Below are 18,379 nucleotides of genomic sequence, written 5' to 3'. Positions count from 1 at the left end.
GGAATCACTATGATTTTAGCATATTGGCTGTATTAATCTCTGTTAGAGAGGATCATGAGACTAACTAAGCAGTCTGGGAATACTTTCCTGTAAGAAACAGCATAGTTCTCATGTCTACGTGTGCCTAGCGTCCTGCATTCGGGGATGATAAAGTAATTTCTGCCTCTGAGAAGGGATAAATAAATACCAAACCCAGAGGGAAAGAAACATGTTGTAGAGCTTGACTATAAGAGGGGTAGTTGCAGAAAAAGGATGAAAAAGAGTGCCTACAGCTAGGACTATTTCTAAAGGAAGATATGGTTGTACAAGAAACCTGCATATTGGAGAAAAGTAGATCATCCAGAAAAAAGTTCAAAGAAGCAGATATGAAAACAGAGCATGTGGATTTAGCCTGCAAAATGGAAGCAACAAGTGGGTGTGATAGTGCATCTCATAATTAGATAAATGGAGTTTTTCATTCTGTCTCTTGCTGCTCCTCCATTTCCAAATCATGTTGCACTTCCAAATTTTCTTGCATCCTCTGGCTTCTTCTTACCACATACCTCTCTAGCCTATCAAATATTGGTATAAATTCTCAGTCCACTATTCCTGAAATTTCAGTCCCCTGAGAAACTTGTGCCAGTGATGATCACAAGCCAGTTATCAAAACTAGAACCTTGCTAGGCAGGTTCCAGGACCAACCTAAAAAAAATTCCAGTTTAAATTGATAATCCCTGCCTCAATAGTATACAGACTCGTGACACACAATGATAAGTGAGATCGGTAACTGTCTTTTTCACAGTCAGTTTGTGTAAATTGATCCTCATTAATCCTCCTTGAAAGAAACCTGCTTAAGTCATAACATTAATTTCTACATCTGGGCTCTCTGCTGCAGTCGTAGGAAGAAAATTTAACGGTTGCAGTACAAATTTGGAAGCTTGGTTCAACATGATGAGCAAAGCTTGGTGAATAGGGTCAGCCCTGGATACACAGATTGCTGTATATATGAGACCAAAGCAGAACTTTGTAACTTTCTAGTATGACTGCAGCATGAAATAAAATGCCATCTGAGGATTTCCTGCGGATCATTCACTAATTTGCGATTATATTAGTGCCTTTTAATACCTGTAGATTTCATTGGTAGTGAGGTGTCAAAATGGAATTTAGGATCCTATTTACCTTTATCACAGGGTTTGGCACTTTGTGACAGTTAGTGTTGCAATCATATGCTAAGTTTTTATCCCTTTTTTTATCAGTGAAATTGGAAATTACTCACAGGTATATATTTCCATAAAAAATATTTTTTCTTTTGAAGTTTTTCTATTGGAAAGTTGAAATTGCATACGTAAAATGGAAAAAACGCAGGTCGTTATAATAAAAATGGACATCAATTTAAGTCAGTTTTGGTGAGGTTTTTTGTTCAATATTTAAGTTGGAAACTTCTACAGTTTCCAGCTGCCTCCCTTCAACAGATATGTGTTGTAGTAATCAAGTACTGTGACAACTGAAATTCTATGAAAATGCTATCTAGTCCCAACTGGGAGAACAATATCAGGTATTTCACAGACCTTGAAAGGGTGATGTGCCCTTACAACACTGGATATAAGGCAGAGAACTGAAAGTGAAAGACAAAAGGAGATTTCTTCCCCCTTCAATGGAAAATTCCACATGTTAATCTCTAGAGGAAGCAAAACACAGGCAAACTTGCCAGATTCTTATGTCATCTTTGAAAATTTCCTGTTCCTGGTCTCCGCTTTCAGAATTTGAAATTGTTGCAAAGGCTGACCTACTATTCCCAAATGAACAGAAACATGTTATTTTAATGTGAGTTTATGATAAACTGTGATTTTTTTAAAAATTATTTTTTTTGATGCTTGTTGCTTTTGGGATTCATTTTTGGATATTGCACAAAGGTGGTAGCACTGATTCAGAAAGTGGCTCTCCCCTTTGAGTCAGGATTCAAAAAGTCATTTTATTGTTGCCCCTTTGGATGAAAAAGAAGTTCCAGTGTTTAAATACAGCTAGCTACAGCTAATAGTAGAGTCCCTTAAGTGCAAGGGACTTATCTCTCAGTTTCAAAGGACTCCAGATATCCTGCATGGCATGAAGATGAAACAAGCATTACTGCACAAACAGTGGGGTTAGCATAGATGATTACCCACAAAAAAGCATACGAAAATTACTGCTTCTCTTTCCCCTCCCTCCAGGTTCCTCCTACATTGCAAACAGCACATGAAGGTCACCTGCAGAACATTGTGGCTGGGTTTTGGGTTAGGGTTTTTGTTTGTTTATTTGTTTTCCTGTATAGAAAAAGTAAACAAGGAAGAAATATTTTTGCCCACTGAGGGCAAAGGAGTTGAAATTCTTGGTTTCTGCCTGTTAGTGCTTTTGGTTTCAAAATCCCACTGGCAAAATTCCGAGGTCTGGCTCCTACTTCTAAGCTCATGGTGAGCCCAAGTGTCCTTTCCAATATATTCTACTTAGAGAAAGCTAAATGTCAAAGAGCAAAGCTGTAATGGAACCAGTTGGTTCCCATTAATGAATTTTTTTTTTTAAGTGTTGAGTGGCCATTGCTAGGCACTGCAAGTTTTTTGCTTTATTCTGCTAATCGTGTGTTAAGATCCATCTTGGTATGTTATTTGACTTGTCCCACCCTGATTGCAGGTTAATTATAGCTGTGGGTTATGGAATCAGTTGTCCAACAGAACTTCAAATGTGCAGTCACTGCTGACATTTAAAAGCAGATTGAATAAATTAAAATGCCTTCTACAGCTATTAACTGAGTCCTCTCCTTAATTACTGAAATATTCTCATAAAATTATTTGCCAAAAAATAAAGAAAGTTCCTGCTCTCTAGAGCACTTTTACTAAAAAACCACACAGAGAAACAGATAAAGAGGGAGAGCTTGTGGATTGGACTGCAGTAAGGATGCTTTGTCAGTACTTGTTACCACTACATTGATGCTTGCTCAGTGCACATGCACATAAATACAGGACATCTTAGTAGTGTTCTGTATTGACCAGCAGCTAGCAAGATCAGGATGAATGTCACCAGAATATTTGGCATTCATCCTCTCCCTTATTCATTATGAAGGTGTGATTGACAAAACCAGATGAATTTCCATCGAAGCCCATGTGATAGAAGATGATGTGCTTGCCTGTGTGGAGTTGTCCTGAGTGTGTGCAGATATTTCAATCTTATAGACTGCTTGATCATCCTTCCTATCCCTCTGCAAAAATGCCACTTCACTCTTTCCTTGAGATGTTGATGTTTGTTGGCTTTCTGCTAGTGGATGCATGAACTGGAGGTGGGCACTTTCATAGGCAAAACATGGTTAGTTGTGTAGTGGTTTCCCTTGCCTCCAACCCCTTCTTTTTCTGTAGGATGTATAGAAACTGGTTGTGTACTACTGTCAAAATGCAACTTCCTCCCTGGGTAGCAAAGGCCTCCTTACTTGTCTACAGCAGCAAGCATCTGTAGAGGGAAGGGATGCGCAGCTGGAGGCTGATACTGCCTCATGTCATTGGAAACATTTATGTTGTACCAGGCTGCTAAAGGGACGGTTGTAGGTCTTTTTTCTTTCTAAGAAATCTGCCTGACTTGCATATTTATGTTGTACTTTTAGTGTAAAACATGTTCTCAGATCTCTAGGACTTTCAACACACAATCTCAAGAGTAGGGCTTCTTAACTCTCAGCCCTTGCAAGGCACAGTGGTGTCAACCAAGTGCACATTATATCCATGGTGGATATGGGATGCACAAGGTGAATACAAAACCAACATTGACCCTGGCTATATATAGGCTTTTCTACTATGTGATCTTTCAACAGTTTGTATCAAATACAGATGGTTTCCTACTCCTGCTGTTAAAGGGATAAAAACTCATGGATATCAGCATATATGGTAGAGCCAGCATAAAGCACACTGGAAAAGGGAAAGTCTGTGTCTGATTTCCATTTTTATGAGAATCTCTGTTATGTGTTAACAAAAAGCACCATAAACATGGTGCACGAAACTCCAAATATTTGGGTTTAGTAAAAGAGCACAAGAAGCAGCAGCCAGCACAGGGTTATCTAAAAATCATGAAAGATGTGGACAGTGGGAGAAGCTTGCTTTAACATTACTAAAGGAGCTTTTTCAAATGCAGAAAAAAACACCCAACACAAGTGTTCAGAAAAGCCTACAAATAGGTAGTAGAAAGAAATAAAAAACCCAAGAATGGCAGATTAATATCCATCACTCCTCATGCAACCAAGTGTGTTAGTGACTCAGCACCTTTAAGGGGTCACCATTTATTTAAGGACCCATAATTTTAGGTACACATAATTCTAAAGTTCCTGTGTCTGTATTGACAGGAATGCATGCGAGATACTGGTCTCTAGGAGATGAAGATAAAAACAGATTAAAGTTGCCAACTCTGAGCAGCAGAAGTGGCCCAGGGATGTGTTTTTAGCTCCTGTAGAGGATTACAATTCCATCACCTGATTTGGGTAATGATAAAATATCCCAATCCAGGATATTTTAGGATATCCAAGAAAACGGCCTTGGGCTTTTTATGCTATATATTCATTAACATGATCTAAAACTCTCAAAAAGTTTAACCTAAACTCCTGGATCAAAGACGCTTTTGCAAACTGCTGTTTCATTGCACTCAGTGATCCTGAAGACTGACTTCATGTCTACCTGGGCAAGCCTTTGCATTGCTAGCTTCAGCCCATCAGGCTACTAAATTTCTTAGCAATGGTGGTCCCAAATTATCCCAGATAGTTGGAAAGCATTCAAAAGCAATGGTAACTGTCTAATTATAGTGAATTCCTGATCTGGAGTTTTTGCTAAGGACATCACTTTATAGTCAACTGTCATGAGGGCATCTGGTTTGTGTAATTTAATAGTTTTGACCATGCCTTTTATAAAAAAATTATTCTGAATAGCCACCAACAAAAAATAATTAATTGATTGAGATTAAGTAATTTATAGTAATTAGTACTAGAGTTCTCAGTTGAGTTCTCAGTCTTCAGAACAATATCCTGCTGATGAATATTGTTTGGGTACTGCCCAAGCACATTTTAAAGAAATTTTGAAACTCCAGGGTTCATAAATAACCAGAATTGTTAATTTTTTACAGAAAAAAATCATGGTAGAGGGCTTGGAAAGGAAAGAACAAACAAAAAGGAAGTGTCTATCTAGGAATTCAGGTGAAAGAAGAGTACATATTAGGCAGAAGACTAGGAAGGAGCAAGAGACTGAAGAGGAATTAAGGGACATAAGAGAAAGGACTGCAGGAGAAAAGGTTGAAATGGAAAATTAATAAGAAAAAAAAAGTTCTTCTGTAGTTTGACTTTTGAGAAAACCTTTTTGGTGCTGACCATCAGTTAGATTTTTTTGACACATTAATTTTCTGAGCAAACTGTTTTATTGCGTGTGCAGTCCTAGTAGCAATTGTCTCTGGCATGCTTAGCTCACCTTTCCTTTGTACTTTGGTTGGAATTATTAGCTACCAGTATGCCACTAAAGGAAAGTTCAGCACTGATCAGTAATAAAATCTAACTTGCACTTATATAGAGGAAGGACTAGATAGGCTCATCCACAGCAGCTTCTCTCTGTTACTCTGAATAGATTTACCCTAAGAAATATATCTTCTTTTCATATGAACAGTAGTCAAGAAACAGTAACCCTAGTAACTTTTTCTAGCTCAGTGTTTTTTTCCAGTTTACAAAAGTCCCCAACATGTTGAAACACAGAAGAGGTGACTGTACAACAGAGCCCAAGGCTAACCTTTGTATGCAAGTGTTAGCTTAATCATGGAGAGAAAGATTAGGAGAGGAAAAAAATGTAATTGGATGTGTTTTATTCAGTAATTTCATTTTGTTTTTAGAAGAAGGTTTCAGGCAAAAAGATAATGACAGCAATTTATTAAATTTATCCAATGAAATATTTCGGATTGTATTAGTAGACTGAAGTGATGTTTACATGTGTAGTTTTATGTATAGTTTCCTATGGAGACAGGCTCATTAGGTGAAGATTGCATGTCTCTAGTTATTCTCCACCTAGATGCAGTCTACTGAGATGGGTATTGCAAAAGCACAGGACTTGCATAATTGATAATGTGGGCTGGAATTTCTTCAACAAACTGCCTCTTCTTTGGGGATGACAAACTCTGACACAGCTTGTCAGAGCCTCTTCTCTTGGGGACAGACAAGCTCTGGTTTGTCAAAACCAGAGTAACGTGTGTGAAATCTTCAGATTTGATTTCTTCTTCAAAAAATGTTTCAGGAAATTTCCAATCTTGTCAAAATGATGCATTAGAATATTCTCAGGAAAAAATGTAGTTGTGAATTTAAATTTATCTGTCCCCTACCTAAACCAACCACAAAGCAAAAAAGGAAACTGAAATGAGGAAATGCAAATATTTTGAACTGGGGGCAGTGACTTTTTGTGCCTTTTTTTTTTCCCCCTTCCCCTTTGGCTTACCAATTCAGAAAGTTGTTGAGGTTTTTTGTTTCCCAAATTATGAAACAGGATAAATTTTCTTAACTTTCATGATCTTTTAAGAAAACAAAAATGTTTTTTCTGGACTCTAGCAGTCAGGACATGAAACTTGTTTTCCATATGTAGCAATGCAATGTATGTAAAATATGCATGTCTTTCACAACGTAGCCCATTCTGGCATGTGGCCAAAGTGTAGATATCTATCAGAGATGAGCTTGAGAAGAAATAGATGAGGAAATTTTATGCAGTCTCACATTTTCTCTTAGTTTATGTAGGGGTGTTTTCTTTTTATATTTAGTTATTCCTGTATTAACTGAAGGTAGTTACTCATTAGTGGATGGAAAGGAATAATCCTGTTCCCATAAAGGGTTGCACTGCTCTAACCTGTACAGCTATTCAAGGACTTGGCAAACTGGGGCTATCTATGTTTAGATGAACCCCATAAAATTTCTACATTTGCATAGCCAAATACACATGCCAACTGTACTTGCACAATGCCTCACTGCTGTATGCACAGGTAACCTGCAGCAGCAAATGCTCTAGTAAACGGTTTGCTCATGCAACAGCCACTTAGAGACTCTTGAATATTGAAGTTCAGGGTTAGAGCTGGTCCATGAAAGTCTACTGAAGTGCATGTGAAGCCTAGTAAGCAGTTTGCAAGGAGCCAGACTGAAGCCCTACGTAGTCTCCCTGGAGTGCAGTGCCCTGGTGGATTGCTGCAGCAGCTCTTTGGAACCTGTACTAAGACCATTCCTTACAATGTACAGTTAAAAATCCAGGATGTTTCCAATTAACTTTGATCTCTGGAAGAACAGGCTGTTGAACGTATGTTATTTCAAGCTGGAATTGCAAATGCAAATTACTGTGAAGACAATAAATGGTTTTGAAGTAGATTGACCAGAAAGTTCATGTTCATATTGCAGAGGTGGCACACATGGTCATTCATGCTGACAGCTCAGTGCCATTCTGCATACATGAATATAAAGGGAGGCGATGTCCTTCTCAGCATTCTATTTTTGTGTCCAGAGACACCCAAATATGCATCCTATCACACCTCTACAAGTGCCCTCTACTTGTTTCTTTGGGGTGGAAATCATAGAATGGTTTGAGTTGGAAGGGACCGTAAAGATCGTCTAGTTCCAACCCCTCTGCCACAGATAGGAACACCTTTCACTGGACCAGGTTGCTCAAAGTCCCATCCAGCCAGTCCTGGAACCCTTCCAGGGATGAGACATCCACAGCTTCTGTGGGCAACCTGTTCCAGTGTCTCACCACCCTCATAGTAGAGAATTTCTTCCTATTATCTAATCTAAACCTACACTCTTTCAGTGTAAAGCCATTCCCCTTGTAAAAATCTAGGTGCATAGGCCAGAAGAAAGGAGCAGATGATGGGATGCTCCAAGCAAATCCCCTGGCTCACAGTGTAGGTGCAGACTCAACTAAATCTCATTACCATAGAAATACTTGTCACCTGCTAAGTGGAGATTCTTCTGCTTTGGACCACTAAATATTATTCTTACTATTATTCCAGTTCTGAAGGCTCTTATAGCCTCTCCAATTTCCTTTGTGTCATTGAGTTCTCTCAGTTTTCCCTTTCAGCACTGTATACTGCAATATACCCTTCTACCAGTTCCTTATCTTCCTTATAATTCTGCTAATCCACATCTTCTTTAGTTTAAAACAGCAAGCTCCTGTATGCCACTATATCAGATATCTTGCAAGACTTGACATAAATCTACCACAATTCCAAAGTGAAGAAATCAGTTCTGAGAGAAAGATTAAAACTCGTGGCCCTGTTTTTATCAAGCCAAGCTGTATTTTATGCTATTTTCTATCTACTTCCATGTGTTTTCATGCAACAGCAGTCAGACTTACAGGTCTGTAGTGGCTACTGAATTACACCTTTCACCTTTTTTTTTTTTTTTGCTGTACTCCACTCATATGGTTGTGCTTTCACAGAATCACAGAATATGCTGAGTTGCAAGGGACCCAAAAGAATCATTGAGTCCAACTCTTAGCCCTGCACAGGACCATCCCCAAGAGTTACAGTATATGCCTGAGGGTATCATCCAAACACTTGAACTCTGTCAGGCTTGGTGCCATGACCACTTCCCTGGGGAGCCTGTTCTAGTGCCCAAACACCCTCTACGTGAAGAATCTTTTTCTAATATCCAACCCAAACCTCCCCTGACATAACTTCATCCCATTCCCTTGGTCTTGTCACTGCACACCACAGAGAAAAGATCAGTGCCTGCCCCTCCTCTTCCCCTCACTAGAAAGTTGTAGACTGCAGTGAGGTCTCCCCTCAGTTTCCTCTTCTCCAGGCTGAAAAGACCAAGTTTCTCATACAGCTTGCCCTCAAGGCCCTTCACCAATTTTATTCCCAACATAGATACACAATATGGTAGATATATTTAAAAGAGGGAAAATCAGTAATAGCTTAAATCCTCAAGGAGTTCTCTATGTAAACTTTCAGAGTATTCAGGAGGAGTTTGTTGTACAAATCCTTTCAGGATCAAGTTTGACATAAGTAGTCTATCAAGCTAGCAACTGCACTGACATGATTTTCAGTGCAATAATAATTCTTTACACAAGTAAAATGGGATGCCACAACACACTCACGGCCACCAGGTCCAGTTGCAGGAAGTCAGCATCCACCCCTTTGAAAATATCAGAAATGCCTGCTAATAGTTAACCAGTATGCATAATTAAAAGCTCTACTGAATGCTTGGCAAAACAGTGGCCATTCCTCACAAAAAGCTATAAATAGAAGGAATACTGAAAAAAAAACCCAACCCAAAACTACCCAGAGAGTCTTTTCAAATGCCTAATTTTTGTAGGAAGCTTTATTTATTTGAAACAGTAGGATACCAAAGATACCTTATAAAGCTGATTAAACTTCACCATGGGTCATATACCCAGCTGAAGGGTTTTTTTTTTTTCCTCCCAGATCAGTTCATGTGAATATTACCTTGCAATTACAACCCTGGAAATGATCTAGCAATACCTGGGAGCCAAAGATCCCTGCAGCAAGAGTGGAAACAGTAATATCCTCTTCAAGCAGACTTGAGGATCGTTTGGTGAGATGCCAGTTCTCTGGTGGAAAGTACCCACATTTTTCTGGATTAACCTGCATCTCCAACCTCTTCTCTCTTCCTAGCCTCTAGCTCAGCAAACCACTTTCTCCCCAGTCCTCCCTCCACAACATCACCTGTGCCAACACAATTTCTGAGCCTCCTGGGGGAGTGTTTTGGCTGCACTCTCAGGGTCTCAGTGCTTAGCCGTGGAGAAAGCAGCTCAGGAGCAACTTTTGGGGAGTGACTGCCATGTTCAGTACTAGCAGGGCACCTTGAGTTCTGCACTGAAGGGGAAAATTGCCTTATGCATGGGAGCAGCACAGAGTCAGTGCCGTGCTCCCAACCCTCCAATGCTGTGATTGCTGACCATTCAAACCCATTCCTGATAGACCAGGTGGCAAGGGACCCATGAAGGTGTTTGATTTCACCTTGTAGAAACCAATGAGACTTCTTCCTTATAACATACTCTTTCATGCCCTCCTGAATACTGTTGAGGACACTGTAGGACAGATTCCTAGAAAAGAGTGGATGCAATTCATGACCTAGCAGAGGAAATAACATTACACGTATTGTTGGCACTCGCCTGGAAAGACATTAGAGAGAGAGGACTCACCGAACAAGACAGCGAGAGCACTGGAAGCTACAAAAGTCTGAAAGAAAAATGGCAAGCACCATTTCTGCTTGAAAACTTGTGATTTTGCTTGCAAACAAAGGGGTGGATGCTGACTTCCTGCAACTGGACCTGGTGGCCGTGAGTGTGTTGTGGCATCCCATTTTACTTGCTTTTCCTTAGGGGAATGAGACAGAAATCAAAACCAAATAAAACAACACTGACGTTGCTTGAACAAACTTGGATCCAGAGAGAGCATGTGGGTTTTGGGTTGTCAGTCTAAGCATGGGCCAAGTGATCTTTTTCTAAACTTTATTGACTTCTTTTTACATGAAAAAATGTATCAAATACAACTATTCCTGTAATATAAAAAATTAATTGAAATACATGACTTATTTTAAGCATGGAGACAGATAACATTCAAGAGAATAAGCCCATAAAGTTCATATTTGCTCCTCTCTGCATCTTCTCTAGACATCTGAATGATATTTTCTGCTCTGTATAATCCCTGAAGTAGCTGTGCTCTGCACTTCTCCTCCCCAGGTTATGTGACTGTAGTGAGCTCTTTTTGTTTGCAAAGACTGCGCAAGCTGATTAGAGAGGTAGGTGTGTGCCCTGTAAGACAACAACAGGGATCTGATCCTTATAGTTCTGTGCAAACCAATACATAACTTCGGGCATTTTTTAGCAAAATACATTTTGTAGTATACGTTGCATTTATGGTCACTTAGCATCTCTTGCTTTACTTAGGGGTATATTCTACTGAGTTCTCGTGTTACTGTATTTATTTGCAGAAACTGTTAACCGTTGCCATTAATACCCTCTGAAAATAATTTGCAGATTTGCCAGTTAGGTGGTGAACTTCAGTTTTGTGTTCTGTGTATGAAATACATCATTATAAGGTGCTTTCTTGAAATGTCTTCTCTGAAACATTTCAAACCATGTTTAATCTTGCTCAGAGGTCCAACACTGTAATTTCAAGTTCAGCTTGCAGTTTATAACTCTACAATCCTTTTTTTGAAGAGCTGCTAACCAATTATTCTCCATCCTATGACTTAAGAGCTGCATATTTGTGCCAAAGCCATAATACTTTGTTCTTCTCTCTGCTAAACAGAATGCTGTTTTTGCAGAGCATTTCTCCAATTTTCCTACAGGCATGCATATTAATAAGAATAAAGTTGTGCCCCTAAATCAGCCTTAACCAAGTCACTTAACAAAGGTCAGACTTGTTTAAAATGTAGTCACAGGAGTCCAAAGAAATGAATAGATGTAGATGGTAAAGAGGAGAGCTGTAATACAAAAGCTAAAATTATGAAGCTGTGAAAACATTAACCCTTGGAATAATGTATACATTATTGTTCTACAAGCAAATATAAAAAAGTGTATTATTTTGCCAATAAACACAATATTAAGTCCTTTTTTGCTAATGATCTGAATAGCCAGAATTAAATAATTTTGAAAATTAAGTGGTTTTTCAAAACAATCAGCATGTATATTTTTATAGAGATGCATACACATATACATTTTCTTTAAGAGTTATGGACCTTTATTCCTCATAAACCTTTATTCAGGTTTGTTCCATAATTTCTATTCCTCACTGTATATGTGTGTGAAAACATACAATCAGTAGTTGGAAAAATATTCGAAGTCCCATTGGGTCCCACAATCATGTCACTTCTCATTACAGAAAGTAACAGTGTATGTGTTTAAAAGTGCTAATGTGATCACCAGAGTGACTATTACAAATCAACCTAATTCAGCTTTTCTTTTTTCAGCATAAAATCTGGGTGTTTATCATATGCATGCCAGTTAAAATCAGTACAGATAATTTCAGTTGTAGGAATTCTTCAGGCACAGGCTCAAGGAAGCTTTGTACATTTTCTTTGCATGTATTTTCTTCTACAATAGACCAGCTACAAAATAATACAATGCACAGAGAATACAAACAGTAATGAGGAATATTAGATTAACTCGGCATGCTAATGAAATCCTTGAGGAAATTCCTCATTTTCCTCTCCCCTATTAATTTTTCAAGTACATCTTCTCATAAACTACCCTGATTGCTTGACTACTGAGATACTATTAATTTCTTCTCTTTCCACAAGAATCCAAGATTTTAAGGGTAGATACAGATAATATTTTTCTGTATGCATGAAACAAGGCATAAAACTGCACAATGTGATTTTTGCTCAGACCCAGACTGACTATTTGAACTGTACCATCTTTTCAGAGAGTAAGTCAGCCCCAGCTGTAATCTGCAAGTGATGGCAAGTCTACTACATCTATGTGCAAGCTGACCTAGAGGTTAGATTCTGATACAAATATCTTCATCCTGAGTTTCAAAATGTAAACTGTCATTGTGCATTTATTTTCCACAGCCTTCTATGTGAAAAAGATGTTTGCTACTGAAAAACCCAAGTTTTCTTTAAGAGCTTGCTTCAATTTTAGCATTGTCAAACCATTTCCACACTTTCATAACTCCTCAGAATAATATGGTTATTACTTGTGTATAGAATCCATTCATTTGCTTCATTTTAAAGGAAAGAATAAAAGTATTAAAATACTGAGTGATCTTTCCTGCCCCACACAGCCCAGTGTAAATTATCAGTCATGGTTCTGACACCAAATTGTATTCCTATTCTCAAGTAGAATCCCCTCTGGATTAAAGTAGTTATTACTTAATTTTGAAGCTCTGAATGCAAGCTCCCTATCAGAGAATATTGTCTTCTAATAGTATCTGAGGTGAGCTCAAGTTATACTCTATGCTGTGATCCTTACTCTGCAAGCCACTGATACGTTTGTGTATTGCAAGATAACTACAATATTCATCTATGTTTGTGAAGGTAAGTCAAAGCAGAGGCCATTAAAGTAGAAAGTGTTATTAATTAGTAATTAGATTAATAAATTAACTGAGTAGGAAGAATTCTTTAATTCTGCATTGAACTTTTCTTTTAAAATACAGTATGGTTTCCCTACAGCAAAACCATAAGAAAAAAAATATCAAAATAAATACATGTTAATTACACTCCTGGACCTGCTTACATGTCAAAACTATTTTTTCAGTATTGCTTCATTGTTGAGGGTTAGTGTACTTGACTAGCAAGTGGCAGAACATGTCCTAAGTAGGGATTTTCCATTGCATGCCACAATTACAGACAATTGACATTTGATTATAATAACCAGCAGACTTTCATGAAATAAATGACACCTGAGTAAGCTTCATAACCTTTTGCCTCGCCCTACCCTGGAATGTATCTGTGCTGTGTGAAGGCTAGGAACAGTTGTGGTGATTGCAAACAGAATTATTTGAAGCTGGGAGAACTTGGACGTTTGCTGAGATAGGTTGCATTAGCTAGCTTATACACCATTTGTAATGGCTTTTAGAACTATTTACTTGTGTGTGGTTCTGAGTATGCAAAATGGTACTCTGGTTATAGACTTGCATCCAAAAGTTTCTCTGTTTCCTGAGTCTGATTCAACCACGTCCAGTGTTATACTAGCTCTCTGCTTATGTCAGTGAACACGAAGTGGAGGTGACGCTACCAAATCAAAATCATTTTGTACAGAAGCGCAGGAATTGTGCTACTTGTTTTGGTGCCTGTGGTTTGAGCAGCAGCAAGCAAAGCTGTTTGCCTATGCAAACTCATCACTTCGTTATGTAACTGTCTCTTGTAAATTTGCTTGCTTCATGACCACATCCAGCTAAACTACTGAGAGCTCACAAACAGTGTGCCAAGAGAGTTTGGGTTGCAGGTGTCTCTGGCTATGAGTAGTAAGGTGTAAAATTGCAGTGCAGGAAAGATCCATAAAGGTACAGCTTTCAGCAAGCGTGGTGGACTGTATTCCTGTAGACTGAGAGTTTCTGCTTGAAACACCCATCAGCAAACACACTTCTGTCACCTACACGGTGAGTAATGTGAAAGAAAAGTTTTCTTCATTCAAAGAGCAAAAATTAATTACTGAGAAAACAGATCTGTACAATCTTGATGCTGGCTGGAGTGGGACATGCTGCTATCGCGCTATGTATTGAGACTTGTCACCTGCATGGTTACCTCTCAGTACCCTTAAAACTATTCTACCTGTCCATCCTCCTTCACATTCATCCACTCAACTCCTGGATCTTACTTCAGAATCAGAGGCACATCTGGAGTCAAGAAACCATCCTTTAACACTTCTCGTTCTTCTTCCATTCTGCTGGGGAGGAACAAACCCTGACAACTGCAGCAGCCCACTTGACTGATGCATATCTGGATCACGGAGAAAGCATGGGCAGTGTCTGTTAGATGCTTCAGATACTTAATCGTTGCATAGTGTTGAGAACACTTTTACACTGTAACAGGATGATATTTAATATGTTCCTAACAATATCATTGTTTTCAGCCCATTCTCAGTTTTGCTATTTTTTAGCAAAGGTTATTATTGTTCATCTTAAACATAGCAACTAACTTAACAGTTCTGACATCTGAACTTTAGAGAACCCTTAAGAACTCTTAATTGCTTAGCTTAAAAAAAAGTCAAGGCCCAGCACAGAACAGATGTATAGTAATAAACTTATCTCATAATGTCAAATGATTAAACAGTGGATTCTTTTTTACATTTAAATATACAAGACTTTCCATTAAGGGACTTTGTTGACTCTGATAACAGTTTCACAACCATTAAGTTTATTTCTACAGCTATTTGTTAAAAGCCAATAGGGAAAATAATAGAAACTAATTGAAAAGCAAAGCAAACAGAGCAGAGCCTAGAATGTTTCAGTTAATAAGCAATAGAGATTGTATTGATTTCATTTTATAAACAACATTAATCCTCAATAACAATTAAAGTGTAGACAGGTTGCTTGTTTAAGTTATCAGATAAGATGGCCTACTCAGGTATATATCTTGGGTAGTAATTTGAAAAGGATATGAGGATTCAAGAATCTATTGATCTATCCATCATGAGCCTGTGTCATGAGAAATGTCCTTGGCAAGGTGCAGTAGTTCTTAAAACGTCATAGACTGGCAGTGCAAAATTCCTACTGCTGGAAAACTTTGCAAGCCTGAATGAAAATGGTAGAGTTTCAAAACTAGCTTTATGTATTTTCCCAAAATTATAGGGATGACTGAAGTGAGGTGTCACATCTTGTCTGCTCCTAGTTCAAAGACCATGGAAGTGAGTGCTTGTAGCCTTAAAGCAGAATCTGCATCAAGGCTGTGAGAAGCTTTGGTCCTGGGTATCCTCTGCTGGCAGAAAACTGCAAAAGCTGTTCCTGAGACACTTCTGCTCCCAAACCAGGAGCAGAATATAATCCCCCTTCTAGATGGTGGCTTAGAACTCTAAGCAAGGCTGGAAAATAATGATGTGAGTGCAAATCTCTAAAAATACAAAGGAAAGCTTTTGGCGTTTTACACAAAGGATAGCAATGCAATATTCACAGCTCAGGTGTTGACAGGTATTTTTTTGCAGTTGCTCTATGACTGTGTGCTAAGTGGTGACTGAATGCTTCTCGAGGTATGTTGGTGTAGCTGCCTCTGGAGATGCTCCTTTTGTTTACCCGATGGTGTAACAGCAGCTGGGAAGAGCAGCAGGGCAGACCCCAGTGTGGCCAGGCTGCCCTCTTTTATTGTAATGGGAAGTCCAGAGATGTAGCTGGACTGCTAACCTGTGCCAAAGACCACACTATCCCATTATGAGTGCTTGTCAGTTCCTATACAAGCCCGCTGAAACTGGCTGGGCAGATGTGTTGCGTTGTCCTATTACCTTCAGCTGTAGTGCAGACATGAACATGGAGCTGTGCTACTGCAGGTTGATCTGGCTTTGGCTAAGGGCCTCCAGCACAGAGTAGCTGACTTGGTTCTTGTCCTGTGCTTAAGCTGCTTGTGGGTTCATGAATAAGCTGCTCTCTTCATCTCATGGTGTGCAGGACCTGATCCAGTGGCTTGCTATCAAAATGCCTAATTGGTCACAGTCTGCACACAGCTTCATGTGGAAAGGTCACTTAACCTTTGTTAAACCACGTATGTTTAATGCAGGGACCCATGGTACAAAAGTGGATGTTTGGGCTCAGGTTCCTTTTCTACCACAGGGAACACTGAAATTGTATCTCGTTCTACTGGCAGTGGTACTAGAAGTTGCTCAAAACCTCATCTAACCTGGCCTGGAACACTTCCAGGGATGGGGCATACACAGCTCTTCTCTGGGTGACTTGTTGCAGTGTCTCATCACCCTCACAGCTTTTCTTCTGCTTAAATTGGGCTGATTTTTAGGGACTAGTTCAACATCTCTTAGATTAAAAGTGAAGGAAATTAAAAGGAAGAAAGAGGAAATTGAATGTGATTCTATGATCTCATGTTAACAACTCACATGGGAGAGAGGATACTTTGATGTCGGTTCCTGTTGTATTAAACACACTGCACAAAAGTGTGAAATAGGCAGTAGAATAAGAACTGACACACTGCTTTCCTCAATCTAGCTGAATGTCCAAGAGCCTACACACTATCTCTGGTGAAGATAATGTCTGCTTGTTCCAAGTAGGGTGGAATAGCTTCCACAGGAAGGAACATTGATCCCAAACTGTCTAATGGGCTCTTCAGGGAATTAATTCAAATTCTTTTATGGTGAGGAGAATGAGTCCATTCCTCTGTGGATATGGGTGAAGTCTCTGGTTCTGAGCCAGGTGGACAAAGCAGGAGTAACCTCCTCTAGCTGTACATTTTGAAAAACAGTGTGCTAATACCTCCAACTGTACCGGAGTCTTTGTGATCAAGCTTATGACTCTGGAGAAGTAAAAGTGAATAGTGCCATGCTAGAAGCTTGTACTTTAACATTCTTTGTTCAAGATAAAATGCATTGCATTATATACAAATCACATTTTAAAATGGAGCAGTATGACAAAGATGTTAAACAGCACCAGTCCCAATGCCAGCCCCTGAGGAACACCACTCATCACTGGTCTCCACTTGGACCAGTGAGCCATTGAAAACAGCTCTTTGAGTGCGACCATCCAACAATTCCTTATCCACTGAGTGGTCCACCTGTCTAATCCATGTCTCTCCAGTTTGGAGACAAGAATATCATGTGGGACAATGTCAAATGCTTTGCACAAGTCCAGGTAGATGATGTCGTCACTCTTCCCTTATCCACCAGCGCTGTAACCCCATTTTAGAAGGCCACCAAATTTGTCAGGCATGATCTGCTCTTAGCAAAACCGTGCTGACTGTCACCAACCACCTCCTTATTTTCTTTGTGCCTTAGCATGGTTTCCAGGTGGATCTGCTCCATGATCTTGCCAGGCACAGAGGTGAGACTGACTGGCCTGCAGTTCCCTGGGTCTTTCTTTTTTCTCTTTCAAAAAGTGATGGTAATATTTTCCATTTTCCAATCAGTGGGAACGTCCCTGGACTGCCAAGTTCTCAAATATGATGGGTAGTGGCTTAGCCACTTCCTTGGCCAGTTCCCTCAGGAACTGTGGATGTGTCTTGACACAAGTCCCATGGACTTATGCACCTTAAGGTTTCTTAGATGGCATCAAACCTTATCTTCTACAGTGAGTATTTTTTCATTCTCCCAGTCCCTGCTTTTGCCTTCTGCAACTTGGGCAGTGTGACTGTATCACTTGCTGGTGAAGACCAAGGTCTTTCCCATATCCTGGGTAACTAGGTCTTCCGTCTCCTTCTGGAGAGGGACCAGATTTTCCCGAGTCTTTCTTTTATCACTGATTTACCTATGGGAGCTTTTCTTGATGACCTTTGATGTCCCTGGACAGATTTGATTTTATCAGAGCTTTAGATTTCCTAACATGATCCTGGACAATTTCTCTGTATTCCTCCCAAGCTACCTGTCCTGCTCTGTAGGACCCTACCTGTTCCACTCTCTGTAGGTGGAAGCATATATATGACTAATTAAATAAAAATATATATCATAATAATAAAAGAAAATTAAAATATCAGAAGAAGAATAGATATGATTAATTAAAGCAATACAGATAGTTGGAAATAAGCGATGATTGAGAGATAAACTAAAAAAATTGAGATAAATGGAAGCATTTATTCCAAGTACATTTCTGTTTATGATATAATTTCTTGGTTTTAGCAGAGGAGACTAGAAAAGATGGCAACAAAAAGGAACTAACAAAACTGCCTGTCTTAGGGGAGAAGCTTGCAGTTGCCTCAGGTAGAAATTTCCTGTTAACTTTTGTAGTCCTTGGAGAGTAGCCGACTGTCATCAATTCCTGGTCAATATTT

The sequence above is a fragment of the Manacus candei genome, unplaced genomic scaffold (assembly GCF_025592945.1).
Source record: "Manacus candei isolate 608988 ecotype Guabito, Panama unplaced genomic scaffold, ASM2559294v1 h1tg000049l, whole genome shotgun sequence".
NCBI lineage: Eukaryota > Metazoa > Chordata > Aves > Passeriformes > Pipridae > Manacus > Manacus candei.
This window is presented reverse-complemented; position numbering follows the sequence as displayed.